Genomic DNA, 27,966 nt, shown 5'->3' with positions numbered 1-27,966 from the left:
CTTTCTACCTATATATAAATGTTTCCACGTGCCTAACCTTAATAAATGAACCTATAACATGTTTACCCAGTCCTTCGTGAGTGATTGGTGCCTTTATATCATTATAACAACACAAAATGATTGTCAGTGGGGGTTAAACAGTGTGGCAGCAAGATTATGTACAGGTATATCCTGGTGAACAGCCTTAGATCATGCTACATGTCATGGGACGATCCTTGACGCTCTGGTCAGACGGCAACAAAGTTTCAGCATTGGAGAGTGTTAAAATTGCAGTATGTTGACTGCACAGAAAACACAGGCTGGGATTGTATTCAAATGAAGAGCTGGTAAGCAGATGGATCCCTTGTGGTGAGATTGCCGCACCTAGCCTGTCAGCTCAGTGAGTGGGACAGCAAATTGAGAGGTCCAGCACCAGGTTAGCTCAGTCAGGAAAGGTGAGCGAACACGGTGTGGTTGTATCAACAGTGAGCAAGGGGCAGTCACACAAAAAAAAACCCCAAAAAAGTAATAAAATTGGGCCAGGGCAGGTTGCAATCATAACAGGCAGCTTCAGGAATTGCTGAACAATAAATTAAATAAAACAAGCAGGAAGGTCAAAGGGATATTGTCAGAATGCCTATAAAACCCCCCAGTTTGAATTGGGATGCAGCTGGCCTCCTTTCGAATTCAAAATGTTTAAATAATGTACAGAGTAATGGTTTCTTGATTCAGGTGTGTCTGATCCCCACAAGCACACCATAAAAATTCACCTAGCAATTGGTAATGAAGGTCTACACAGGCTGTGCACATCAGGATTAACAGCAGAAGAGTTAAAGGATCCCCAAAAGATATGGACTACATTGGAAAACTGGTTCATAATCAAGCTAAACTTCCGTATTCATCGACTAGAGCTCATGTCATTTTGACACAGCCTACAGACCCCATAGACCACTTTGTCAGCAGATGCAGAGAAAATGATATGTACTGTGATATTTCAAACACAGAGCTAGCAAAGAGAATTGTTGAGTTGATCCACTCCTTGCTGCAACAGAGACTGGGAGTGAGCCAGGCACACTCTCCCCCCACCCTCTCACACCCCTCTCTCTCACACACATACACACACACATACACGCATGCATGCACAGGTGCACGTGCTCGTCCTCTCTCACATATGCACGCACGCTCACCCTCTCTCACAAACGCACGCGTACATACACACTCACCCATACTCACTCACTCACTCACTCACTCACTCACTCACTCACTCACTCACTCACTCACTCACTCACTCACTCACTCACTCACACCCTCACTCACTCACCTACTCACCCACCCTCTCACTCACTCACCCATCCTCATTCACCCATGCGCTCATCCACCCTCACACACCCACCCTCCCTCACACTCGCTCACTCGCCCACCTGCACACTCACTCACTCAGCTTCACACTCACTCACACGCCGTCACACTCACTTACTCAACATCACTCATGAAATCACTATGGGAGTGGGTGTACTGAGAGCTGGAGCAAGGCCTGAGGCCTAGCGGTGCCCAAATGCGGGTGCCCGCTGATGGGAAGGCCAAGAGCTGGGAGACTGTTGGCGGAACCGGGATATAGCCAGTCGAAAGTAGCCGGGCCACAGCACCGGCAGCTGGGGGAAAGTGACCGTAGCCAGGCCAGAGCACTGGCAGCCGGGGAAAGTGACCGTAGCCAGGCCAGAGCACTGGCAGCCGGGGAAAGTGACCGTAGCCGAGCCAGAGCACTGGCAGCTGGAGGAAAGTGACCGTAGCCAGGCCAGAGCACTGGCAGCTGGGGGAAAGTGACCGTAGCTAGGCCAGAACACTGGCAGCTGGGGGAAAGTGACCGTAGCCAGGCCAGAGCACTGGCAGCCGGGGAAAGTGACCGTAGCCGAGCCAGAGCACCAGCAGCTGGGGGAAAGTGACCGTAGCCAGGCCAGAGCACTGGCAGCTGGGGGAAAGTGACCGTAGCCAGGTCAGAGCACCGGCAGCTGGGGGAAAGTGACTGTAGCCAGGCCAGAGCACCGGCAGCTGGGGGAAAGTGACCGTAGCCAGGCCAGAGCACTGGCAGCTGGGGGAAAGTGACCGTAGCCAGGCCAGAGCACTGGCAGCCGGGGAAAGCGACTGCAGCCAGGCCAGAGCACCGGCAGCTGGGGAAAGTGACCGTAGCCAGGCCAGAGCACTGGCAGCCGGGGAAAGCGACTGCAGCCAGGCCAGAGCACTGGCAGACAGGGAAAGTGACCGCAGTTGGACCAGAGCTTCAGCAGCAATTGTGGGAGAAAAGCAGGCTGCAGGCTGTGATTGGATGATTGGAGGAGCAGGGCCCCAAAGAAATCTTCAAAGTCACTGAGCCTTCATACAGAATTTCCAACAATCATTCTGCGAGACACATGGAGGGGCTTCGCGGCCGCATTGCAAGTTGCACCAACCTGACCTTTATTTGGAAAGGTTTGCTTCACAGATGGTTAGATTAGGCAAATTTATCCTATTTGTATTTCACCTCCTTCTGGTCAATTACGGAACAGCATTGATGACAACTATGCAAACACTGATGACCCAATTTGTCTGAGGAAGTCGAGGACATGATAGTGGACATCTTGGATTGGAGAAAACAAACAAGAAAACAAATAGATACCCTGCTCCTGATTTACTGAGAAGTTCTGCACTCAAGGCAATGAGCTATCACAGCAATTCCACAACCAGGATTAATTATGGTTTATTTGCTCTACGAAAAGACATATGATGAATAGAATATCTATTATGATTCATTGTCAGCAGCAAGGTCATAATTGTTATTCATCAATGAAGTGCATCCCACAAAGTTACCTCAGATACATCATACTAGCATTACTTAATACAACATTTTGAAACTTGAATCACAGAAGTTCAAAAATTTCCTCCTGGCTTCATGTATAAATGCTGTACCCAGAATGGAACTGAGCCATTTGGATCAGGGATGTCTTAGATTCTATCCTTCATTTGTGCTGAGTTAGCAAATCTAAACTTGGGCAGTACATAAGAACATACAAAATATGATTTAGAAGCAGGGGTAGGCCACTCAGCCCCTCAAGCCTGCTCTGCCATTCAATAAGATCAAGGCTGATCTGATTGGAACCTCCATTCCTGCCTACCCCTGTTAACTTTTCACCCCCTTGTTTATCAAGAATCTATCTAGCTCTGCCTTAAAAATATTCAAAGACTCTGCTTCCACTCCCTTTTGAGGAAGAGAGTTCCAAAGGCTCACGGCCCTCAAAGAAAAGAATTCTCCTCATCTCTGCCTTAAATGAGTGACCTCCTATTTTTAAGCTGTGATCCCTAGTTCTAGATTGTTCCACAAAAGGAAACATCCTCTCCAAATCCACTCTGCCAAGACCCCTCAGGATCTTAAATTAGGTTTAGTCATACTCTTAGCTTTACCACTGAACTAGGAGGAGGGATAGTATATCCATTATCTTCTCATGCATAATGCAGTGCGAGTGAGGAATATTGAAGTTCAAGGAAAAGAACTTGATTTTCCATAATGAGATTTTAATATAAGCTCCACTATGTATACAAAAGTAGTCGTCTCAAACTTTACAGAAAATATCAAGTCGTGTGAAAAAATTGTACAGAATTTTGGAAATTTAATATTATTTTACTTTAATTTGACTGTAAATTGGCTGAACATACAAGAGAATAAGGTACACAGGGAGAGTGCAGTTTTATGACTGGACACAGTGCTAATTAAATAACACCCTGTGGTCAGTTGTTGCTTCCTTGCTGTTAAAGGAGGTGTAAAACTTTAATTCAATAAAATCTCAGTCACAAGTAAACAACAGCTGGAGGGAACTTCTTTGGCAACTTTTCTTTCCCAATGTTGTGAATTAAATATATAGTTATAAAGATAAGGTAGTGTAGTGTCATGGAGCAGCCTGTGCCATAATTCTCCACACATTCAGTGCCTAGACTCAACCGAAAGATTTCAAGCAAAGATGAGGTACATCCTTAGAGAGAGAGAGAAAGAGAGAGATTAATAAGGGAGTCAAAGGTCAGGATTTTCCTGCCCTGCCATTGCAGGACCCATTGCGGGGAATGCAGCGGGCCAGCCAAAAGTCCGTTGACTTTTAGCGGGACCGAATGATCCCGGCGGTGGGTGGACCTGGAAAATCCCGCCCAAAGGATATAGGGGATAGGCAGGAAAGTGACATTGAGGCCACAATCAGATCAGCCATGATCATATTGAATGGTGGAGCAGGCGTGGGGGGCCAAATGGCCTATTCCTGCTCCTAATTCGTATGTTTGTATGAGAGAGAGAAAGAGAGAGAGAGAGAGGACAGGGGTGTGGGTGAAACATGGAGGGAAAGTCATCTCAGGTTGACGTTAAACACTTTTAAGTGGCTGTATATCATTGGCAGAGTCTTCGGAGCAGTTTTTTTTAACCACTTGTTTTGCCTGTGGAACATTAATAGTATATGGAGAGTAAAACTATGTGTAAACTTAACTTGAATTAAACTTCACTAAAATTGCTCATTTTAGTTTGGCTATGGGACTGGTTGTTTTCTAGTTCATAATCTTTACTAGATTAGCTAGTAAACAGAAAATGCAGAAACTCCTTTGTCTTAGAAACCCTTTGAATCTCTTTGAATCCATGCTGAAAATGCTGCGGTTCCAAGTTGGTTTGTTGTCGATGAACTTGAAACTTATTGAGAGTAATTTTCAACTTTGCTGAATGGTTGGCAACCTGGTTGAATGGACCTGTTGTTAGTAATTGTTCAATTTTGATCCTACTAATTTCAGATTCTACAACAGGCATACCGTCTGCTCCGGCAGGTGACTACTCAAGTGATAACACTGAAAATTACCTTCAATTTTATTCACAGTGACAGTTAGTCACTCAGCCATCTTTTAATATGGCAAAAGTAGGGCATAGATGACTGAAGGTGCTGGCACTGATGATGAAATAGAGGGAAGAGGAATGCACCACAAGCCAGATTTGGAGAATTCAGGCTGAAAGAGGTTGCAGATGTAACTTGGTAGGAGGTGGCGATGAAATTTGTAAATAATGATGAGGGTTTTAATTGAGTGCTTTTGGAAGCCAAGTGTAAATATAGGAGCAATGAGTGAGTAAGAACAGAATGTGGGCAGCAGGACTTTGGATGAGTTGGAATTAATATATGGTGAAACTTGAAAATCTGGTGAGGAAGACATTGGAGAAGTCAAGTCTGGAGACAGCAATGAGCATGAGTAAGAGTAATATAAAAGCCATCTTTGAGTTAGGATATGGGATTTGAACTTCAGTGCAGTTGAACAGGACCACTGATGTTGTGCTCATCTGGTTCAGCCTGAGGGAACAAATGAGAGGGGCTGGATAAAGGACAAGGTTAAAGAATTTTGGTAAGAACCAAACAAGATGGCCTCAATCTTATGAGAGTCACATTGGAGAAAGTTCTGAGTTTATCCTTGATTTGACAAGCAATCTGATAGCACAGCATTGGTCATGACGTTTGAAGGTTGTGGCAGAGAGCTCAAGTGAGGGTTTTGTCAGCACAACTATAAAAGCTGGCTCTATAGATCAAAATCATGAGGGGTCTGGACTGAGTAGATAGGGAGAAACTGTTCCCATTGGTAGAAGGAGCAAAAACCAGAAAGCATAGATTTAAGGTAATTGACAAAAGAAGTAATGGCGACATGAGGGAAAACTTTTTCACTCATCAAATGGTTAGGACCTGGAATGTATTGCCTGAGAATGCGGTGGAGGCAGGTTCAATCAAGGCATTCAAGCAGGCATTGGATTATTATCTGAAAAGCAAAAATATGCAGGGTTATGTGGAAAAGGCTGGGGAATGGTAATAGGTGAATTGCTCCTACAGATAATCAGCACAGACATGATAGGCTGAATGGCCTCTTTCTGTGCTGTAATCATTCTGTGATTCTGTGTACATTGATAACATCATCAAAATGTCATGTATAACAAGGAACAAGAGGGTAACAAATATGGAACATTGGAGTACCTCTGTAGTGGCCATGGTGAGGTGGGGGGAGGGGGTTTGGGGGTTGTTGGAAAGACAAGCCATTGCCAAAAATTTGGACAGATAAGAATTGAACAAAGTAAGAACAGTCTGATGGAGGTGTACCACAGAGAAAATACAATAGAGGAGGATGCCATGGTCAAATGCTACAATGGGTCAACGAGGTCAGGCAGGATAATACATCACAAACAATGTTGGTTCTGTGTGCAGAATAATAACCAGACTAAAGAGGTGTGAACAGGGAATGGTAGGAGGAGTGAAAGATTGGTTCAAATGCTATATCCAAAGATCTTAGAGCGGAAGGTCAGACATGAGGTGACATTAGGAGGGAATACCCTTAAAATGAGAATATAATATCTTATATTAAATGATAATTCAACATTTGTTTTTTTCTATCATAGAAAACCAGCCGTTGCAGTATGATTCTACACTTAAAGGGTTACTAATAATTGCCAGTAAATAACTACCACTGAGTCTGAGTCATGAAAACAGCCTCCTCCTTTCCAAGTTTTAAGCACAAGATTGCCAAGGGCGGGACCTGTTAATCAGCAGCTCCCAGCTCGCAGCATTCTGTCTTGAGTCAAGGCCAAACACTGCCTTTTTCTCGAGGCTGAGGAATGTCTAAGAGCCATGTGTCAAATCCCAGGACTGTGGGAAAGTACTGCTCCAGTGAACTCACACCAGCTGCCCAGCTCCAGGTTTGAAGTGTGGCAGGGGTAATAGGAGCTCAGATTAACAGCCTTTGTAATTGCTACATTGTTGTCATATGCTTTGGTATTTAAACATCAGCTTGATGATAAGGTCAAGTCTTTCAGCCATAACTAAGCCGACACATAATATTTTTCACGTTTTATCATTCCAGACCAATTTTGGCAAATAAACTGTATTTGTTAACCTGAATAATGTTGGTAACTGTCTACGCTGATGTTTCTGTTAGCAAAGATGCATTCTTTATGTACGGTATCAAGAGAAGAACAGAAGAAATCCAGAAATATATCCAACATTTGCTGCAGTTAGTGAAGCTCATGGGATTAACCTTCTGCCCTCTCCAGACTGTTTTTCCACCAAAACAGAATGCTGTTGGAAGGAGCAATTAGGATGGTGGGGGCAATGGGTTAATAGTCCAATTGTTACTAATTTTTTACACTAAATAAAGTTACTTCTAATTCATTGACCATCTGTTAAGGAAATACCTAAGTATCATAAATTTAAATCAGAAAAACCTCATACATACATTAGGCTCCTTTCTAGAAACGCTTCTATGTAATTGCTACTGGGATTTTCAGTCAGGTCACTGTTATCACATTACAGCAAGACATGAAGGTATATAGTAATATTCATATCCTGAACTATAATTTTGCTTTGAGGAGATAGAAAAAAGGATAGCACTGGCTTATGTCACCTGCTAACATGCACAAAATTCACACCCTCAAATTTGTTATGAAAAGCACAACACAAATCAGCCGATGACTGAAAAATCACTAAATGGCAAAACTCACTTCTCTCATAGTTGATTTCGTTCCTCCTGTAACAAGCAGTATCAAATACATCAGTCTCTTAGGAACAATGTTCAGAAAAAAAACTCAAGGAAAGCACTTAAATAATTTGAAATTAAGATTTTTCTTCTAATTACTCAGTAGTTTATTACACTGTATAAGGTGAAATGGAATCATTTTCAGGCCAGATGGTTTCATGTTACATCCCTAATCTGTACTGAGTTAGCTGATTATAAATCAGAGTGGTGGTCATGGTACTACAATTGGTATCAGTGTTTCTGGACTTGGAAAAGGGAAAAAAGCTAGGCTAGTTTCCTGATCCTCATCATTATCCATGACCTTGGCTGGAAAAACTCAATAGCCAGGTTTGCATGTGATGAATGACATAAAAAATTGCATCTGAGTCTGCCACTGGAATAGGCAGCCATACTTAGTCATGTAAATGCTGGAAGCCTTTGACAAGGTCTGGCATTGTGGATAAGCTGCCATTATATGGATTCCCACCAATGTGGCAGAACAAATCGTTCACCCATTGAAATCAATGGGATAAAAGTCATACAAGTTGTACAATAGATGCACAATCTGTTATTGCTCAGGCAGTGAAGTTGAAAATTATCTCCCGTGATTCATGCTGCCATGGTGCAGTGTATGATTATGTGGCTGTGTGAAAGTAGAAGGAAAAGAATAAAAAGCAAAAGATGCCACTAGCGCTGGGCTTGGGGGGAACATTGGACTCAACTGCCTCCCTTCTTACTACAGTCTCTGATCCTGAAATTTGTAGGGTTAATTCCTCATATCAAGACAGCCGGAGTTAGTTGGGAAGGACTCATCCAGTTGGGTCATCCAACTATTGCTTATTCTCATCTCTAGTGTGGAGCCTTTGTATGTGAGCAGGCATATATTGAAATCTGGAACAGGATAGTTAATGTCATCCAAGTGCTCAGCCTTGTGTGAATCTATGCCCCATGTTTATGTCCGCATTCAGGTAGCTTGTTGGTCTCAGCTTGGAAGATTTATGTGCGACATTAAAAAAATATTTAAATGGAAGCAAAATATTGCCCTTCAGCTATATGAACATTCTTGTGCATGCATGAAAACTGAAAAGATTGCCTAAGTTCTTTGCATGCTACCTCCAGGAAGCTGCATAAACTTAATGGCTAATTCATTGAACCGTGCTTCTCAAAGACCTCCAGTTCCTGCATCTCCTCCTCAGCCAACTCCTCTCTTCATTGCAGCACCAGGTTGTAAAGGGCGCAGCAGGCAGCATTGATGCGTTACACCCTCTGTGGACTATATTGCAGGGCTCCACCAGACCAGTCCAGGCACCGGAACATAATTTTCAGCATTCCTATGGTTTGCTCCACCAAGTTGCGAGTTACAGCATGAGCCTCGTTGTACCTTCGCTCTGCTGCAGTCTGAGGCCACCGTATTCGTGTCATCAGCCACACCCTCTGTGGGTAGCCCTCACTTCCTAGAGAGCCAACTCTGCGGCCTCCATGGACCCTGGAAGACATCAGAGATCTGTGACTGACTGAGAATATAGGAGTCGTGGACACTCCCTGGAATCCTTGCGCAGACCTGCAGGATGCATTTGTGGTGGTCGCACACCAGCTGCACATTCAGCGAATGGAAGCCCTTGTGGTTGACATAGTTGACAGCTTGTTGCAATGGAGATCTGAGTGCCATGTGAGTGCAGTCAACCACACCCTGCACCTGTGGGAAACCTGCGATCTGGGCAAATCCAATCGCTCTTGGATCCCAGCTCTCTTGGTCCCAGGTGAAATACACAAAATTGTGTACTCTCGCGAAAATGGTATCCATGATCTCATGGATGCATTTGTGGGTGGAGGCTTGTGAGATCCCACAGAGGTCACCTGTGGAGCCTTGAAAGGGGCCACTGACATAAAAGTTGAGTGCCGCAGTCACTTTCACGGCCATGGGCAGTGGATGCCCTCCTTGTCCCGTGGTGCCAAATCCTGCAGCAGCTGGCAGATGTGACCATTCAGTTCCCTAGACGTGCATAATCTTCAGCGACACTGGTTCTTGGTCATCTGCAGGAATGAAAGGTGGTGTCTATAGACCCTGGGTCCAGCTAGGTGCTGACCAACAGCAGCTCACTGTGGTTCTTCAGGGGCATGGGCAGGAGCCCCAGGCACCCCTTCTTCCTGAGGGTGCTGCTCCTCCGACTGCACAGCCAGGCGCCTCCATCATTCTGCATCATCTTCACTCTCTGTACGTCATGAGGCATACAGCTAGTTCACCAGGCTCCATGCTTCTGATGTACTCCTCCCGCAGGGTGAAAGAGAGACTTGTGGGTTAGCATGGGTGTACTAAGAACCTCTCTTGGTTAAGTCTGAAGGCCTCTTAACACATCCAGAGAGTGCTGGCTGCACTTGGATGGCCAGAGTTTAGTGCGCTGCATGGCTGCCCAAAACCCCAACCACCTCCACCCCACTCCTTCTGACCGATTGGTGACAGCCTTGCCCATTGGGCTGCATGCTGTGCCCTCAGCTCTGGTGCAGGCATTCTCCTAACCTGCATTGCAAGGTTGCACTGTTAGTTTGAACCATGGGGGAGACTGGTCCAAACATGGATGATGACATTGCAAGGGGCTGTGAGCACCTCCACCAGTGACTGCTCCATGGTCAGCTTTAACAAGGAGATTGTACAATGTGCCCAGTTGTCCAACTGTTCTGCAGTTCACTAAAATGCTCATTAGTTTGCAGTCTGTGCCCGAGGCGTGAAAAGCTCTGGAGCACTTGGTGGCGCTTGCATGCCTCTGCATTGCTTGAGTGGACAGAAAAGCTAGAGGCCCGACTCCACACATGTCAATGTGGCTGTACCTGAACTGTCTCAGCTACAGAGGAATGGTCACTTTATACAAGGTTTCCCTAATGCGTGGCCGCTCCCCCCGCAACCCTGGACATGCTTGTGCACTACCTTCAACTGCAGGGTAGCCCCCCCACCCTCCCCTCCTCCCTCCACAACCAGGCCGCCTCAACTGCAGGGCAGTCCTTGCCCCCACCCTCCAGTCACCTCAATCACAGGACAGCCCTTTCCCCCCCAAGTTGTACCTACACCACATGGACTGCAGCGGCTCAAGAAGGCAGCTCACCACCACCTTTTCAAGGGCAACTGGGGATGGGCAATAAATGCTGGTCCAGCCAGCGAAGCCCATATCCTGTGAATGAATAAAAAAAAAAGTTGCCTCAACTGCAAGGTAGCTCTTGACCCCCCCCACCCGCCTAAAGCCGCCTGAACTACAGGGCAGCCCTTGCCCCTCCTGAAGTCACCTCAAATGGAGGGCAGCACTTGCAACTCCCATCTCCCCCCCCACAAGTCGCCTCAAGCTTGAAGTCCAACAGGTGACCCAGGTGAGCGCTACACAGTTATTGTGCACTCACCTCCGAGTTTCCCTCAAAGTGCAGCCCGCCAAGTGCATGCCTTATATACGCTGTTGTGAAACACATTGGCATGCAAACACGCCGACATGGGCAGACAATCCAGCGGGGGTAGGGGTATTGATTCCAGTCTTACAATGATATGCAGATGTATTACTGTTGTAAGGGTGGCCGAGTTGCTACTATTGATGCCAGAGTCGATCTGCAGACACTTCTTGGGTGGAAACATTAAGTTTATTTAGAATATACTCAGCAGCAACTACGTGTGTGCTTTCAACTCCAACTCTATCTCTACACTGTCTACTGAGGTATCCTGTGTTACTCTCCTATTGGTTACTACAGATCATGTGATCTTCCTTAATAAATATTTATTCTTAAAGGTACATTACACTAAACAAAATGATAATTACTACATTCCTCCCCTTTTAGCTTGGCTATACATAGTATATTTACAAGTACATATTTTTCAAGACAACTTAATATTTACACTGGGTAAGGAATTTACAAATTCAGTCTTTCAGGTGGTTTCCTGGTGCGTTTGAAACATCGCAGCTCCACAACTTCAGGTCCTCTGTCAGGTACCTCCTTTTCTGGAGTTGCTTGAACATCAGGTGCTTCGGTGGGCACTTGCAGTTCTGTATCCTCAAATCTTACAGGAACATCAGACATGTCTGCCCTGGGTTGAGTATCCTCAACAGGAAATGCAGACCTGGTCTTGATCACTGGTGGAACCAATTCGTGGCGATTTGTCTCTCTCTTTCTTAAATGTTCCACATGGTTATGGATGATCCGGCCTTCCACCTCCATGGGGTAAGATAGAGGTCCACCCAGAAACCAATTTGGTCCTTCTCCGAAGTTCTTCACACATACTGTCGCTCCCACGGTAAATTTCCTCTCACGGCTATGCCAGTCGTGTCTAGTTTTCTGGCTTCCTTGACTCCTTTCCACCTTCCCTTCTAAGTTCGACATTATTAAGCTTAATCCCGTCCTGAGATAGCATTTCAACAATAACTCCGCAGGTGTGACACCTGTTGTTGTTTGAGGGGTAGTCCTGTAATGAAAAAGAAAGTGTGTGCTAGCTTGGTTGCCAAGGAATCACCAGTTAGTTTTTTCATACCTGCTTTGAATGTTTGAACTGCCCTTTTGGTCAGTCCATTTGAGGAAGGGTGATACCGTGCAGTTTTCACATGAGCGATACTGTTGAGGCTGATAAACCGTTAAACTCAGCACTTGTAAATGCCCTGCCGTTATCAGAAATGATTACTTCTGGTGGTCCGTGAATGGCAAAACTTTGACGTAGTTTCTCAATTGTAGCAGCCGGTGTTAGTGACTTCATCTCATATACATCCAACCATTTTGAATGGGCATCGACAAGGAGCAAGAAACATTGTTCCCAGGAAAGGTCCAATGTAGTCAATGTGTAACCACACCCAGGGTCTACCTGGCCACTCCCATGGGTGTAATGGAGCTGTCACTGGCAACTTTTGTAGCTGCTGACATTGCACACAGTGCTTCACTAAATGCTTTATTTTGCTATCCATCCCAGACCACCATAGATAGCTGAATGCTATGGTTTTCATTTGGGAAATTCCTGGATGTGCACTGCGTAGTTCAATTAAAAGTGGCTCCCTCCCCTTTGGAAGAACTATCACTCATGGTCCCCATAAAAATATGTCATCTTGACTGGTTATTTCATGCCTCCTGTTGAAGTACGGTTTCATTTCATCAGATATGAGCTCCTGTGACCAACCATGCAGCATTTGTTCTCGTACTTGAGATAGGACTGGGTCTCAACTTGTCTAGTCTCTGATCTGTTGAGCACATACCAGTGAGGAATCTAAGAAATTTAACAGTAAAACAAGTTGCTGTGAAACTGAGGCATGCTCATCATTTTCTTGTAAAGGCAAATGACCAAAGGCATCGGCGTTTGTGATTTGATTGCCAGGCCTATGTACGAAAGTGTATTCGTATGCTGCCAGAATTAAAGCCCTATTAGTATTTTTGTACCTTCTTTCTACGTGCTTTCTTCTTTCTAGCACAGATTTTAATCACAGCCTTCTTTTTGACTTCACTATTGGCCAGACTTCTCTCAGATGCAAGCTCAACATGTCTGAGCTCAGTGGCTGAGTCTCCCAAAATTTCATTATCTGTCTGCTTCTTGGAAAATTCTGAGACTTTTGCTTCCAAAGCCTCTTTGGCTTCATTTAGCTGATTCTTCAGCTCTTTCGTCTCTTTTTTGTATTCGTTTGCTGCCTCCTGGAAAATTGAACATTGTTGTGTCTTCTCTGCCAACTGATTCTTCAGTTTGTTCAGAGAGGTGCTGAATTCTATCTGTTTCACTTCACACTTTTCCAGAGGTACAAACTTTGACCCAAGGGAATCTTGTAATGTGTGAAAGTCTTTTAACAGGTTTTCTTTTTCCCTGTGAAGGTTGCTATTCTCACCTCGAACTCTATCAGGCAGGGTCTCTTCGAGTTTTTTCTGCTGTTCTTCCAGTTTTTGGCTTAAGACAGCCTGCATTGCTTCAGATTGTTGGGTTCTTACACACTCCTTTTTCAAGGCAGGAACACTTCCAGCTTCCTTTGGAATCTCTGTGGCCAATCAAGGTTGATCTCCCTTAGCCAATTTCACCCTAGGTGCTTGGCCCTCTGCCTCTCAGTACTAATACTGGTAGCTGTGCTGATTGGCTTCCATAATGGACAGTTACTCTGCTTTTACCTTTTACTTGAATGTCTTCACCCATATATGTTTAGAGCTTGGCAGTTGTTTCTTCTAAACTTAATTGATGTTCACCATTATTCAGATATCTGAAGATATGTTCCCCAGTTACTATAATGGAGGTTTTCAGGTCCTTTTCCATTCTAACAGGTTTGCAATTTACTTTCACTGTGACAAATATTGGTTCTGTCTTTCCAACTTTCAGATTAAGCAATGAGTAAATGTCTGAATTTGTTGTTTCAGGCTTGTGTACATTGTAGATTTCATTGGGTGTCTTCTTTTGTTTACAAGCCTGCTTGAATCTTTCCTTGCATTGCCTCATTATATGTCCATTTCTGTGACAATAGTAGCATTTGATTTTTTAAAACTGCCAATCGCTAAAAGACTGCTTGTTTCCACCACTGTTATATTTATTCTTTGATTTCACTGCTAAGCTAATTTTTCTTTATTCTTTGGCTACCAGGGGCTGTTTCCCGCTTCTCGGCAGAGTCTTGTATTTTTGTGCCTTTTTTGGTTGGGGTTTCCCACCTGATCGGGAGGACGGCGCCATTTTGCACCCCCGTCTTGCTTTTGAATCTCTTTCCATGGCCAACGCTATCTCTAGTGCCTTCTTGAAATCCAGATTCACTTTGGATAATAATCTTTTCTGAATAGTGTCCTCTTTCACTCCACACACAAAACGATCTCTGAGCATGTCGTTCAGAGTGGTACCGAACTCACAATGTTCCTTTAGCTGCTTCAAATTTGCCAAGTAGTAGGTAACTGTCTCCCCTGGGGCTATATTTCACAAATTAAACCTGAACCCCTGCATCGTGACTGAGGGCTTTGGTTGAAAATGACCCTTCATGAGGTATACCAATTCATCGAAATTCTTCAAATCTGAGGCACTGGGTACCATCAAACTTTGAATCAAACCATAGGTTTTGCTCCCACAAGTACTTATGAGGATCCATCGCCTTTTCTCTTCCCCCATAATCTTGTTCACTTGAAAAAAGAACGTGAGGCGTTCTATGTAATGAGACCAATCATCTCTGGATGGTTCAAAAGGATCTATTCTCCTAAATTGCAGCATTTTGAGAGGGGATTACTTCTTTGATTCTAACAGAGCTTGCTACTTACAATCACTGGGTGAGGTATAGTGCCAATGTCTTTTTAGTTTGCTTCCTTCTGCTCAATCCTGTTTTATCCTCATCGCCAGTTTGTTGTTAGCATGGCCGAGTTGCTACTATTGATGCTAGAGTCGATCTGCCGACATTTCTTGGGTGGAAACATTAAGTTTATTTAGAATATACTCAGCAGCAACTACATGTGTGCTTTCAACTCCAACTCTGTCTCTACACTGTCTGCTGTGGTAGCCTGCGCTACTCTCCTATTGGTTACTACAAATCATGTGATCTTCCTTAACAAGTATTATTCTTAAAAGTACATTACACATTAAACAAAACCACAATTACTACAATTACAATGAGGTTTCTGATGTCCAATGGCAGGAAACATGACCCGCCATTGATGGGCTGAGCAGATGATCGCAAACTGGTTTCACGACGTCATGAAACCGATTTCTGGCCTTCTCGTCATTTTGTCCCCTCATGCTGCTGAGCACGCCCAACACCAGCAGGCGCAGAAAATTTCGCCCACTGGCTCACTTGATATCTGTTCCACACATGCAGTGGGCTCCTTGAAACTGGTCCAATGTGCACTGGACGCATGCAGTTGTTATTTTAATGAGCTGTCTTCACAAAGGCACATGGCATCAGCTATGCTGGCAAAATGCGTGGAATGCACATGCTGTGATCTGGAGCTGCCAGCAGTCTGGTGGAATGGGCTTTTTTATTCACTCACTGTAACATAGCAATGACATGTTTACAGACCACAGCCATAGATCATTGGCAGAAACTGATTCCATTAACCCACACTTTCCTCTAGTAATGCTCATCATATCCTGCAGCCTGCTCAGATGCATTTGTAGTCAAACAAACATGGAATAGGGTGAATAGGACTGTTTCCTGTCCCCTTTGTATCAATGTCATCTGTCAAAACATTGCTTAAGGAGGGACTGATAGCAATGATCATTGATATTTTAGGTTGAAATAAGATAACTGACTGGAAGTTGATTGAAAATAAATATGAAGGTAGATAACAACAGGATAAACAGATAAGGTGCATCTATCAAATTGTCACATAAGCAAAGCAAAAACAACCATCTGGTGACCACCTCATGAGTTTTGGCTCACCTTTTGCCCTTCTACTTTTGTACAAGTGGCAGATGTTTTTAATCCTGAGGCTTCTCTCAACAGTAGTTATATTCAGCTGTTTAATATTTTATTGCAATATATATGTAAGTGTTGATATGCATGTCATTTACAAAATATCATCAACATGTCTCCTGACTGAATAAATGACAGTATAAATTAAATGTTATAAATAAATCTGAAAATGACTGATCTTGCTATTAGTGCATGAACCAGTATTACATTGAAAAGACTTCCCTTTACCACATACTAATGGAGAGCCAACCTCCAATAAACAGTTTAATATCTTTGTCATAAAAATATGTTAAGCATGCATACACTAATAAAACAAACAATAATTTTAGGTATTGCATAGGCTTTATATATAATTAATGCTTTATTTATTTAAAGATAAACTAAATGTTTTGGTGATTGTACCTTCTGGCTATTTAAAAACATTGTGGAAGGACATACTTCATAAATAAGTGGATGGTAGGTAGAGACTGAGGCTAGAAATGTTTTTGAAGCTGTTCCCAAGTCAGGCACTGTGACTTGACTAGGGGTGTGGTAGAAAATCTACTTAAGGTGTGGACTCCCTCATCTAAACACCAGGAACTGACAGGTAGGCAAACACTGACCTCACTGTATCAAATCCTTGCTCGTAATTGGCCACCTGCTTTACATTACTGCCCATATAACTTGCACCAGCCTCTCCACAAGCAGTTACGTTTGTCTTTTTATCAATTTTATTTATTTTCTTGAGAATATTTTGCTGTTACCTCTTCCATCTCACCTCTCCCAGGTCTTGTGTTTATTTGTCCAGAGAATAGATTGTGGAGGAATGCTTGGTCATGTAAGATTGGTGGCAACAAAGCCCTGCATTATCCTCTGGGACAGACTGAGCCATTCCTTAAGGGTCACAAATAAATATATACATAAGAAATGGTTGTTACTTAGAATCCCTATCTGTCATAAACAAATTTTATAAGGTGATTTTTAAAAAAAAAATCAGGTTTTCATCATCGTCCATGTTTTCAGGCTGTTAGCAATCTGACAGGCCATGGTCTTTCCTTGGCTGGAACCACCTTAATACCAGTCAATAGGGTGAGTAGCCTGATTTGATGGGAGAGCTTTATAGGCTCCCATAGCACATATAGTGAAAGGGAGCATCATCCACGTCCACAATCACTGGAAGCAAGCGTCCCATTGGATGTCGGCCCAGAATTCAGAGCCAGAGCTCTTGCGGGAACGCAAAAGCTCATTCTTCAAGATGCAATTACACAATCTGAACAGGAGTTTCTGGGTGGTGTTTACAACCTACAGATAATTCAGTTCAATTAGGAAAAAAGAGTACTGTTAGTAGAAACTGAAAATAATGAAGGCTGCAAAATGTATTTCTAAGATACATTAATCATTGCCAACCCTACCTTTCCCACCCTGTCCATCCTCAGAAATAGTCAGATTCTAACTCTCCAACCCTTTTTCCAAGGGAGGCACAATAAAGAAACAACAATAAAAAAAACTGAACTTCAACAGGTGTCCAGGCACACAACCAAGCCATAGCAAAAATATTGACACGTTCGGTATTTATTGCTCTCCAACGCCAAGAACTCTGTTGAAAATTTAAGGCCAGATTTTCATGAAGGAAATGGGAAGCATGAGTTGGGAAAGTTCCTGACTCACCAAACCCGTCTCTGTTAAGGAGATCCCTGCCTGCTATATTTTCATTCCCGGGAGGCAGGTGCAGGATGGAATCAGGCACACTGCCTCTGGAGGCAGGCTGAGGTGGCAATGGAGGCAGGTGGATGGTGAGGCTGGCAGGCTACAAGGCTTGCCTCCATTTACTGGGATAACAGCCTAGTTGTAATCATGACTGTCAGGCCCTCTAGCCCTCACTCCCCCTCACCATCCCTCCATCCCATGCCCCCTCCATGTCTCCCATATACCTCATAGCCCCTCATATTCCTAATGCCTTATCTATGCCCCTCATTTACCTTCCAGACCCGCTGTCCCAGAATCCACCATGTATAGAAATAATGAGCCACTGGCGGATCTGGCAAGTCTTTGAAATGATCCTGAAACTGGCAACATAAGCAAAGGCTCTGGAAATATATTTTGAAAAAACTGCTCAGCTTGCAATCTCTTAAAATGTTAATCAATCACAGCCATTCATAGTATCAAAGTAAGATGCTTTAAATCCACTTCACACCTCTTAATCTTACGGAAATAAATACACTGGCATTGAAAAACCATATCAAAGAAAGAATAAATTATTACAAGGTAATAAAGATGTCAATCAAACAAAAACAAAGCCTGCACTCCCTCTATAGTTGTGCCAACATTGCTTGCTGAGAGATAAGTGTATTAGTCATTATTGGAGTTCAGCCAAGCATTCACAATGAAATAATCTGGCAATTGTATCAACAGGAGCAGTTAGAAGAGATGGCCAGACATTGGTTCTTCCAGGTGGCTTCGTTATGAATGCTTAGTTGAGCTCCAAGAATGACTGATGTGCTTTTCTCTCAACAGGTAATATTGACACAGAAAGGGGAGTGCAAGTTTTGTTTGATTGACATCTTTATTAATTGGGAAAAATGTATTCTTTCTTTGATGTGGTTTTTCGATGCCTGTTTGTTTACTTATACAAGATTAAAAGGTGTGAAGTAGATAGTCATTTTTTTGTCATTGATACAATGAATGGCTGTGATTGAGTGACAGCTTTATGAGAAGGTAAGTGGAGCAATGTATTTCAATGGGAATGATGAAAGGCTTTTTTTTTTGGTTCCCAACTCAGGACTAGGGTTTCCACTTGGTTCACAACTCCAATGAGAGGCGATAAACCACAGCTCCTAACAGAACAGACCCGATTGAAATTGCAGGTAAATTTTAAATGCCCAGCTCCACAATAGAGCTGGCAAGGATGGGAGTGTTGCATGCAGGCTGGCTACCACCACTCTTATACTGTGCCGATGAAAATTGCTGGAAATGGGAATAGGGTAGAGGATCCTGGGATTGTGTTCCACCTGCCATTTTTAAAGACTTGACCCAAGTCCACAAAAAACCTGGCCTTAGAGCTTGTTCTAGATACCTTTTCAGGTTCCATGGTGACTGTTTCTCCTGTAAACATTCAGAGTGTCTTACCTTTAAGGGAGCTAACTCCCACACTCTGTTCCTAACTGTATTTAGGAGTGTAATAATGACACTCCATGGTGATATGCACTGGATCTCCATACCATTTGTAGGTATGCATCTTCAATCTTTCTGAAGGTGGACTGAATTACTAAATGACATGAGGCTTTTGTTTGATTTATTAAATGTCTTTATTTCACAACAAAATGGTTATGCAAAGAAACACATGTGCTCAGTTTACAGAATCACAGAATTGTTACAATGCAGAAGGAGGCCATTTGGCCCATTGTGTCTGCGCTGGCTCTCCGAATGAGCAACTTACCCAGTTCCATTCCCCCACCTTCTCCCCATAACTGTGCACATTCTTCCTTTTCAGATAAGTCTAATTCATTTTGAATGTTTCAATTGAACCTGCCTCCACCACACTCTCAGGCAGTGCATTCAAAACCCTAACCACTCGTAGCATAAAAAATAGATCCTCCTAATATCACTTTGCTTATTTTACTCATTACTTTGAGTCTGAGCCGTCTCATTCTAGGTTCTTTCAAGATTGGGAACAGTTTCTCCCTCTCTACTCTGTCAAGACCCCTTATGATTTCAAATATCTCTATCAAATTTCCTCTCAACCTTCTTTTCTTGAAGGAAAATGGTTGCATTATGGGTTCGTTTGATGTCTCAAAGATGAGGTCCTGAGACTTGTATGTTCAAACATAAACACTTTATTGGTACTCTTTAACTATGTACAGATCGCAGTTAATGTCGTGCATTATGCTGCTGCCATGCAGGTAGGCTGCTTATTTGCAGAGTGTTCTCTCAGAACATGTCTCTACATCATACTGCGGGCAGTGCTATTCTTCAGTCCCACATTAACCATTGCTCTGCCAAGCACCTTTACATTACAGTAGCATGCAGGCACATACATCATAAAACATCCCCTTTCTTCCAAAAGGAAACTTTCCTCCCTTCCAACTGATCATAACTATTTGTAATATAATCTTTACTTGCTATTCCTTCTCCCCGACCCCAAGTCCCTAACTATATAAATTCAGACGGTCTTGAGGCTTGACAGTTAGTTCTTCCACATCTCTGTCTGTCATGTTTGGAGGAGTGGTAGTAGTACTCTGTGTTTCCTTGGTTACCTCCCTTTGATTTGATTTTTGTTGACCTTTGGGTTATGTTTCCCTTTATTAACAACCCATCTGCATTTTTTGGACACTGTGGGTTTGTGCTGTTCCTTCTGAAGGAAATGTACTCTACATTCATTCCTTGAGTGGACTTGAATTTTGTTTCTCTGTGGTGTCCGCTATGTTCTTGTTGGATGTGAAAGTTTCACAAATGGAACCTTCATTTCCACTTGTTTCACTATTTCAGCCAAACATTTGTTTGCTGTTTTATTTTCAAATCATTTTGCCAGCTTATGTATCCTTTCATTCAGCTCAGCTTTTTCTTCTTCTAGTTCCTTCCGTTTCAGTGTCAGATTCACATTTTCCAATCTGATTTTTGTCTTTTCTTTCTCTGCCTGCAGTAGAACTTTGCCCTCGTCTTTTATTTTGGTTTCACTGTTGGCCAGGTCTATCTCTGGGGAAGTCTTAACTTGTTTCAGTTCTGTAATTGTGTTACTCATGGCTTCATTATCCACTCACAGCTTGGCAGTTCTATGGCTTTTCCTTTCAATGCCTCCTCACTTTCATTCAGCTGGTTCTTCAGCTCTTCTGTCATTTTCTTGTAGCTTTCAACTTCCTCTTGGAATATGGAACATTGCTGAGTCTTCTCTGCCAAGTAGTTCTTCAGTTTGTTCATAGTGACATTAAATTAATTTTGCTTCTCTTTGCCATTTTCCAGAGGATGAAACTTTGTCCTGAGGTCTCCTTGTAGCATGTGAAGATTCTTCAATAGGCTTTCCTTTTCTTTGCAAAGCTCACTTGTTTCATCTTGAGTTTTCCTGTAATTCACTAGAGTCTCCTTGAGTTTCTTCTGCTGTTCTTCCATTCTACTGTTTAAGTCAGCCTTCATTTCTTCATGTTGCTGAATGGCTATGCATTCCTTTTGCATTTGATCTTCAAGGGAAATCAATTGTTCTTTCAACTGTTTATTTTCTTATTGACCTTTTGCCAACTCACTCTGGGCTTCGGTGCATTGTTTCCTTGCTACTGATAATTAGGATGCAGCTTTTTCTGAAGTAATATTTAATGTCCTTTTTAGCTCTTCATGTTTTTACATGGCTACATATTGAATCTTCAAGGAGTCTTTCAGGATTGCAACTTCTTTGCAAAGAAGTCCTGCCTGCTGTTTTGCCTGTCTGTACATCTGGTTGAGTTTTCCCAACTTCTGCTTTGATTTGCCAACTGTGCAATTAATGGTTGTTATTTCCTCCTGATACCTTTATGTCATCTCTCAAATTTGTTTGTTCAGACTTTGAACAGCTTGTTTCGTTGAAGACTTCAGTTTATCGTACGTTTTCAAGTGTATATACTCAGCTTGAATATTGCGCTTCAAATCTGCCAGTTCAGGTCTGATGCGAACATTTTCCTGTAGAACAGCGTCATTTACTTTTTGTACATTTTGCTTCTTTTGTGTTACCTCAGATAGCTTTCCTTCATTCACAACTATCTGCTCACTGCACACTGCTCTTTGCTGTTGGACTTTTGGGTATTGTGCCAATTTTTTCCAGAAAAATCTATTTTTAAGCCTATCGGTTGCTTTTCAGCAGCTTCTTTCTTCTGCATGAAACTCTTTGGCTCATGCATTTCATTGCATTGATAGGGTTAGCAACTATCTTATGGTTTACATGGATATTGCCTCCCTCACTCTGGAGTGTTTTGTCATCCTCACTCTGTGGTCTTATGTTGTCCTCGTTCTGGAGTCTTTTGTTGCCCTCTCTCTGGAGTCTTTGGTTGCTCCCTCTCTGGGGTCTCTTGTAGCCCTTGGCAGTTTATTGGGGGTGTGCTAAACCTTCTTCTAGGATCTGCACTCTCCACAACTTGGAGTTTGTAATATCTGTCAAAGCCTTTTAATGTTTCACCAAATGTTGTTGATTATTATCTACACATTGGCTTTGGAGCACTTCACCCACAAATGAACCAAAGACAAATAAAAATTTATCAATTTGTACTTTTTCTGATTCCTGATTCAATCCTGTAATTCTCCTGTAAACTAAATATTGTCTTCTTTAAAACTCCCACTCTTTGGTCTGGTTTAGTCCTTTCCTTAACCAAAATATGGCTGGCTCTTCTCATTTTCTATTTAGTTACTGCTTTAAATGTCATTGCTCCTTTAAGGTTATCTGTACAGAAACCATTTTTTTCATTTCAGGCTGTCTGCAGCCTGTCGGTTTTTTCTCTGAATTTCTCATGTTTTTCCGATTTTGGTGGGCTCCCTGTTGATCAGACACTTATTTTTTTTTAAGCTCTTAAACTTTCAAGACTCCAGAGGTATTTTTCTTTAACAAGAAGCCCGGGGGGAGGGGGTGGAGGGGCGGGTGGTGAGGGGTTTAGGAGTTCCCGGGGGGAGTGCGAAGGGAAGGAAAGAGTTCTAAGGGGGGAAGGAGTTCCAAGGGGGGAAGGAATCTGGAGGGGGGGGATGTCCAGATGAACGTGCAAGGGAGGTCTCTGATGAGTCCATGACTACCTCCTGGGGAATGAACTGAGGGTGGGTGTGGTTTAATAGAATGGTGAGAATGAATTAGGCCAGAAATTTGCGGTAGGGTTGGAGGGTGAGGGTTCAATGAGGGTGAAGGGACGGCAAGGGTGGTTGGTGGGGTCTCGGAGGCAGACATGGACCCTGGGGGTGGGAAGGAGGGCGTTGGGGAGGTTAATGTGGATAGGGTTGGATTTGTGGGAAGGAAGGGAATGTGCACATTCACCTGGACATCCCTGAAAGAAAAGGGTTGTGGTTGGTAAGTCACGAAGAGGAGCTGGAAGGTGATGCCAGGGGGCTGACAGTGATGAGGGAAAGGAAATGAATGACTGAGGGTGGGGGAGTGTGGGTGATGAGAAGAGTGAATTAACCTGGCAGAATGGATGAGACCATTCATCCTGTAGCGGCACTGGGTAGCTGTCTTTTTTTGCAGGGCATTGACACTGTCCACTGCTGCCACTGCCCCCCATGCTGGATTAGTGATGTAGCTGCCCCTCTTGCGGCCCGAGCAGGTGTAGAGGACATCATGGTGGGCCTCCACCGCATTCAAATGCTGCTCAAAGGACACGTCATTAAACCCGGGGTCTGCAATCTTCTTGCCTTCCAGGGCCATGTCTTCCACGCAGCAGTGCTGGACTGGAGGCACTGAGAGGTGTGTGTGCAGATGCACTTTAAATGTGGCGTCCAGCATGGGGAAGCAGTGAGGTGATGATGAAACGGGTGAATGGGAGCCCATCTGCCATCGAACCGGTGTATTTCCTGGGAATGCATAATTAATGCATAACTAATGCTGCAGGACTAGGGCTATAAGGCATGAGAAGCCACCATTGTGGCCAACGGGTAAAACTTCATTTCTCCCGGCTGTTAACGCACTTAGTGCAAATCTTGGACAACTCCACTCTTTGACTCTGTGTCACTCACTGTCGTGCAATTTTTGTAGTTTTGCTCACCACCTTGTGAACTGACCAATATCCTTCACACTGCATCACGCAGGGTCTTGCAATTTTTGTAGTTTTGCTTACTAATCTTTGTGATCTGACCAGGTATTTTTTTACTCAGTATCACTTGAGGTCTTGCAATGGACCTCCACTTACTCTGGTGGATTCCTCAACTGCCAAGTCTGTAGCAAAGCTTCTTCAGCTGTTTCTTCAATTTTTCATCTGAGATGCACATCTCCCTAGTCCGGCTTCAGCTGCTTTTAGTTTTTCATATCTTGGAATTCTGTTCTGAGTTCATCATTTAAGATGCCTCCTTTCATTCCACCACTGCCACCATGCTGTGTTATGGGTTTGTTTGATGTCTCAATGATGAGGTCTTGAGACTTGTGTGTTTAAACATGAACACTTTATTGGTAGTCTTTAACTATGTACAGATCCCAGTTAATTTCATGCATGGTGCTGCAGCTATGAAGGTAGGCTGCTTCTTTCTAGAGTGTTAGAGTGTTCGCTCAGCCTATTACCATGTGACCCTATGCATCATAACATGAGCACTGCTATTCTCCAGTTCCACATTAACCCTTGCTCTGCCGGGCACCTTTACATTAAAATGTCGCGCAGGCACATACATCATGAAACAAAAAGAGTCCCAACTTCTCCAATCTATCTTCATAACTGAAGTTTCTCATCCCTGGAACCATTCTTGTGAATCTTTTTTGTACCTTCTGTAATGTCTTCACATTGTTCCTAAAGTGGTGTGCCCAAAACTGGACGCAATATTCCAGCTGAGGCCAAACTAGTGACTTATACAAATTCAACATAACCTCCGTGCTCTTGTACCCTATGCCCCTATTAATAAAGCTCAGTATACCGTATGCTTGATTAACTGCTCTTTCAACCTGTCCTGCCACCTTCAATAATTTATGCACATATAGACCCAGGTCCCTCTGCTCCTCCACCCTCCTTAGAATTGTGCTCTTTATTTTATATTGTCTCTCTGTGTTCCTCCTAACAAAATGCATCACCTCACATTTGTCCGCATTGAACTTCATCTGCCACGTGTCTGCCCATTCCACTAATTTGTCTATGTCCCTTTGAAGCTCGACACTATCCTACTCACAGTTTACAATGCTTCCAAGTTTTGTATCATCTGTAAGCTTTGAAATTATACCCTGCACACCAATTAATATAGGCAATTAATATATGTCAGGAAAAGCGAGAATCTCAACACTGACCCCTGGGGAATTCCACTACAAACCTCACTCCACCACAAAAAAACATTCATTAACCACTACTCTCTGTTTTCTGTTGCTCAGCCAATTCCGTATCCATGTTGCTACTGTCCCATTTATTCCATGACTTTGCTCACAAGTCTGTTGTGCGGCACTATATCGGAGGCATTTTGGAAGTCCACATACATCACACCAACAGCGTTGCCCTCATCAACCCACTCTGTTCCCTCTTCAAAAGACTTCAGCATATTAGTTAAACATGATTTTCCGTTAAGAAATCCATGCTGGCTTTCCTTAATTAACCCACATTTGTCCTGAATTATTGTTTCTAGAAGTTTCCCCACCACACCCTTTTCTAAACAAGGGTGTAACATTTGCAATTCTATAGTCCTCTGGGACCACCCCTGAGTCTAAGGAAGACTGAAAAATAATGACCAGTGCCTCTGCAATTTCCACCTTCACTTCCCTCAATATTCTTGGATGCATCACATCCAGCCCTGGTGCCTCATCAACTTTAAGTACAGATAACCTATTCAATATCTCCTCCTTTTCAATTTTAAATCCATCTAGTGTCTGATTTATCTTGTCTTTTAACACGGCCTGGGTAGCATCTTCTTCCTTTGTAAAATTGGATGCAAAATATTCATTTAGTGCCTCAACTACGCCCTCTGCCTCTATGTGCAAATCCCTTTTTGGTCCTTAATAGGCCCTACTCCTTTTTTACCAGCCTTTTACTATGTATATGCCTATTGAAGACTTTGGGATTCTCTTTTACGCTAGCTGCTAGTCTCTTTCATTCTTTCTCTTTGCTCCTCTTATTTACTTCTTCACCTCTCCTCTGAACCTTCTGTATTCAGCTTGGTTTTTAGTTGTATTTTCTACCTGACATGTGTCAGAAGCACACGTTTTCTTCCTCTTCTTTAATTTTGTTCAATTGGTAAAAAAAAATACTTAATGATATAATGTAATGAAAGTGCAACTCCATTCCACTTTGCTGGGTCATCTTATTTAACCGGGACGGACTACCTTTGCATTCTGTCTGACAGTTCAGGGTAGATCCTTTTTACTGTGGTTCATTGTTCTTCACAACTTTTTACTGCCGACTGCCTGTGGTTACCTCTTTCCAAAATGCCAGACCGCCTTTTGATGACTATGTCTCTCTTCTTAACCCCCACAGACCAAGATTAAGGAGTTTTCTAAAAAAAAGTGTGAGAGGTGTTTTTTTCCAATTACTCAAATAATATTTACTCAAATAAATCATTTATTGTTTAGTCTTTGGGTAAAGATGCTTCATTCTATACCTGGGTACCTGTCTTTAGCTCCTAAAATACCCATTGCTTTTAAAAACTGAGTGTTAAAAATAATATTTAAAAGCAAAATGGTCAAAAATCCTGAAATATGATATTCACCCCACCCAAAATCTAATTATATGAAAAGGTGACCTAAGGGGTTTTATAGTGCACTTTCCTTGGCATATGCGCTGAAAACTGTAAACATGCACATGCCCCCACGTGTGCTCATCCATTCTTCCAGTAGAAGAAGCCGATGAGCACTTTGGCAAGAAGAGATTAATGAAAATGATATGCTACATGTTACTTTCCAGCACTGGTCAAGACCTGCCTTCTTGCAGCCTTCATTAGGTATGACTGATTAGTGAACATGAGACTTTTTTTCTTTTTGTTAATTTTGACCGCAGAAAGTGGAATCTCCCCAGACTATCTCTAGCAACTGAGCTAAAAAGAATTGAGTAAACTCATGTTGAATAGATGTGAATGATCACTGAAATATACAGGCTAACTTTTGTTGTCTGAAACTGTCTGAAGACATTCCATCTGAAACCCAAACCACAACTTCAAATCTTTCTTCTCTCTATAACTTTAACCTCTTGAGAGCTCTGTTTAACTCAATATTATATTATGCTCCCTCCATTGGGCTTAGTAAGAAATCCTGGATTGGACACTTGCCACACCCTTGTCCTACAGCAGTCACTTGCCAGAGATCAAATGCTCCCTTTGTGGGGCAGGGTGCAACAGATGCTGCTTTTTACACAACTTTTTAGTATCTCATTCATATCATACTTCATCAGGGCACAGATTAAAGTTCCAATTTACAATTTTAATCATTGGTATATGACACTTCTCAAAGGCTTCATCATCAAATCATAATGATACAATCTATCTTCTTGAAGCATAGCAATTTATTGATGTCTGGATAGGCTGTAGGCTGGGCATATATCTGCAATGTGCTTCTTCCACTTATGCCCCAAATTCCCTGCTTGTGTGATGTGATGGTACATAATATAAGGAAATAGGCCAAAATTTAAAAATCACACAAGAGCCCATATAATCCTTGGAGGAGGCCATACTGGGCATCATTGCATACAAGAATAGGAAATGATGAAGCCATGGGCCTCCAACAAAGTCAGGGCTAACAGCATCCTGCTTTCATGTCTTGATCCTCATCATACTCGCTGACAGAGAAAAATGCATATGGCCCCAAAACATTGGCCACAATATAATGCAAAACAAACTGTATGGATGAAGATATTTCTTGTAGCCAAAGTTTTACCATTTCTTACTTTTCTATTATTATAGGCCTGGAAGAGCAGCTTAACAGCACTGGCAGTGGTCCACAGCAACAGGGTAACCTGCGTATCTCTCAGTAGTATTTGCAAGCGCAACCACAACTACACATTTCCCAAAGGATGGACTTAGTAAGCTTGCATAGATCGCAAAAAAGCAGGGGAGGAACAGGGATCTGCTGGCTGGATGGCTACATGCTGCTTCCATTAACTCCCTGTACTTTCCCAAATACAACAATGTAGTGATGTTCGACTTCTGTGTCTGTTGTTTTTTGGTGGGCAAAGAGCCATGCTGACCATCACATTAGTCAGCAGTTTGATACTTCTTTGATCAGCTGATACAGTAGTGCTAGAGTGCACTACAGGCAGAGAATTTGGGTGCCTTGTCTCCCACTGACATACTCATGGCTGTTGCAGCCTGGGTTGAGGTGCATGTAGCAGACAGAAAAGCTTTTCAACTAGCTCCCTGCTCACTCAGAGTTTGCAGTGGCAAATTTCCTTGTCATTGGTACATAGATATGCCAAGGTTTGCAGATATGGCTGGTCACATAGTAGCAAGTGTAGGTGCCTAGCATGCCTTTTTGCATCATGTTCCACTTCAA

At 43.0% G+C, this 27,966-nt stretch overlaps 1 long non-coding RNA gene across 1 annotated transcript; it reads left to right on the top strand.

Annotated features, from left to right (window-relative positions):
* Positions 1–6,543: 6,543 nt before the first annotated feature.
* On the top strand, positions 6,544–27,617 carry LOC144694204 (uncharacterized). Its single transcript, XR_013579677.1, has 3 exons — positions 6,544–6,703; positions 18,646–18,730; positions 27,378–27,617. It is a non-coding gene; the product is annotated as an uncharacterized LOC144694204 (long non-coding RNA).
* The last annotated feature ends 349 nt before the right edge of the window (positions 27,618–27,966 follow it).

The sequence above is a fragment of the Cetorhinus maximus genome, chromosome 19 (assembly GCF_964194155.1).
Source record: "Cetorhinus maximus chromosome 19, sCetMax3.hap1.1, whole genome shotgun sequence".
Classification (NCBI taxonomy): Eukaryota; Metazoa; Chordata; class Chondrichthyes; order Lamniformes; family Cetorhinidae; genus Cetorhinus; species Cetorhinus maximus.
Note: the sequence above shows the minus strand (reverse complement) of the source record. Positions and strands in the feature narration are given on the sequence as shown.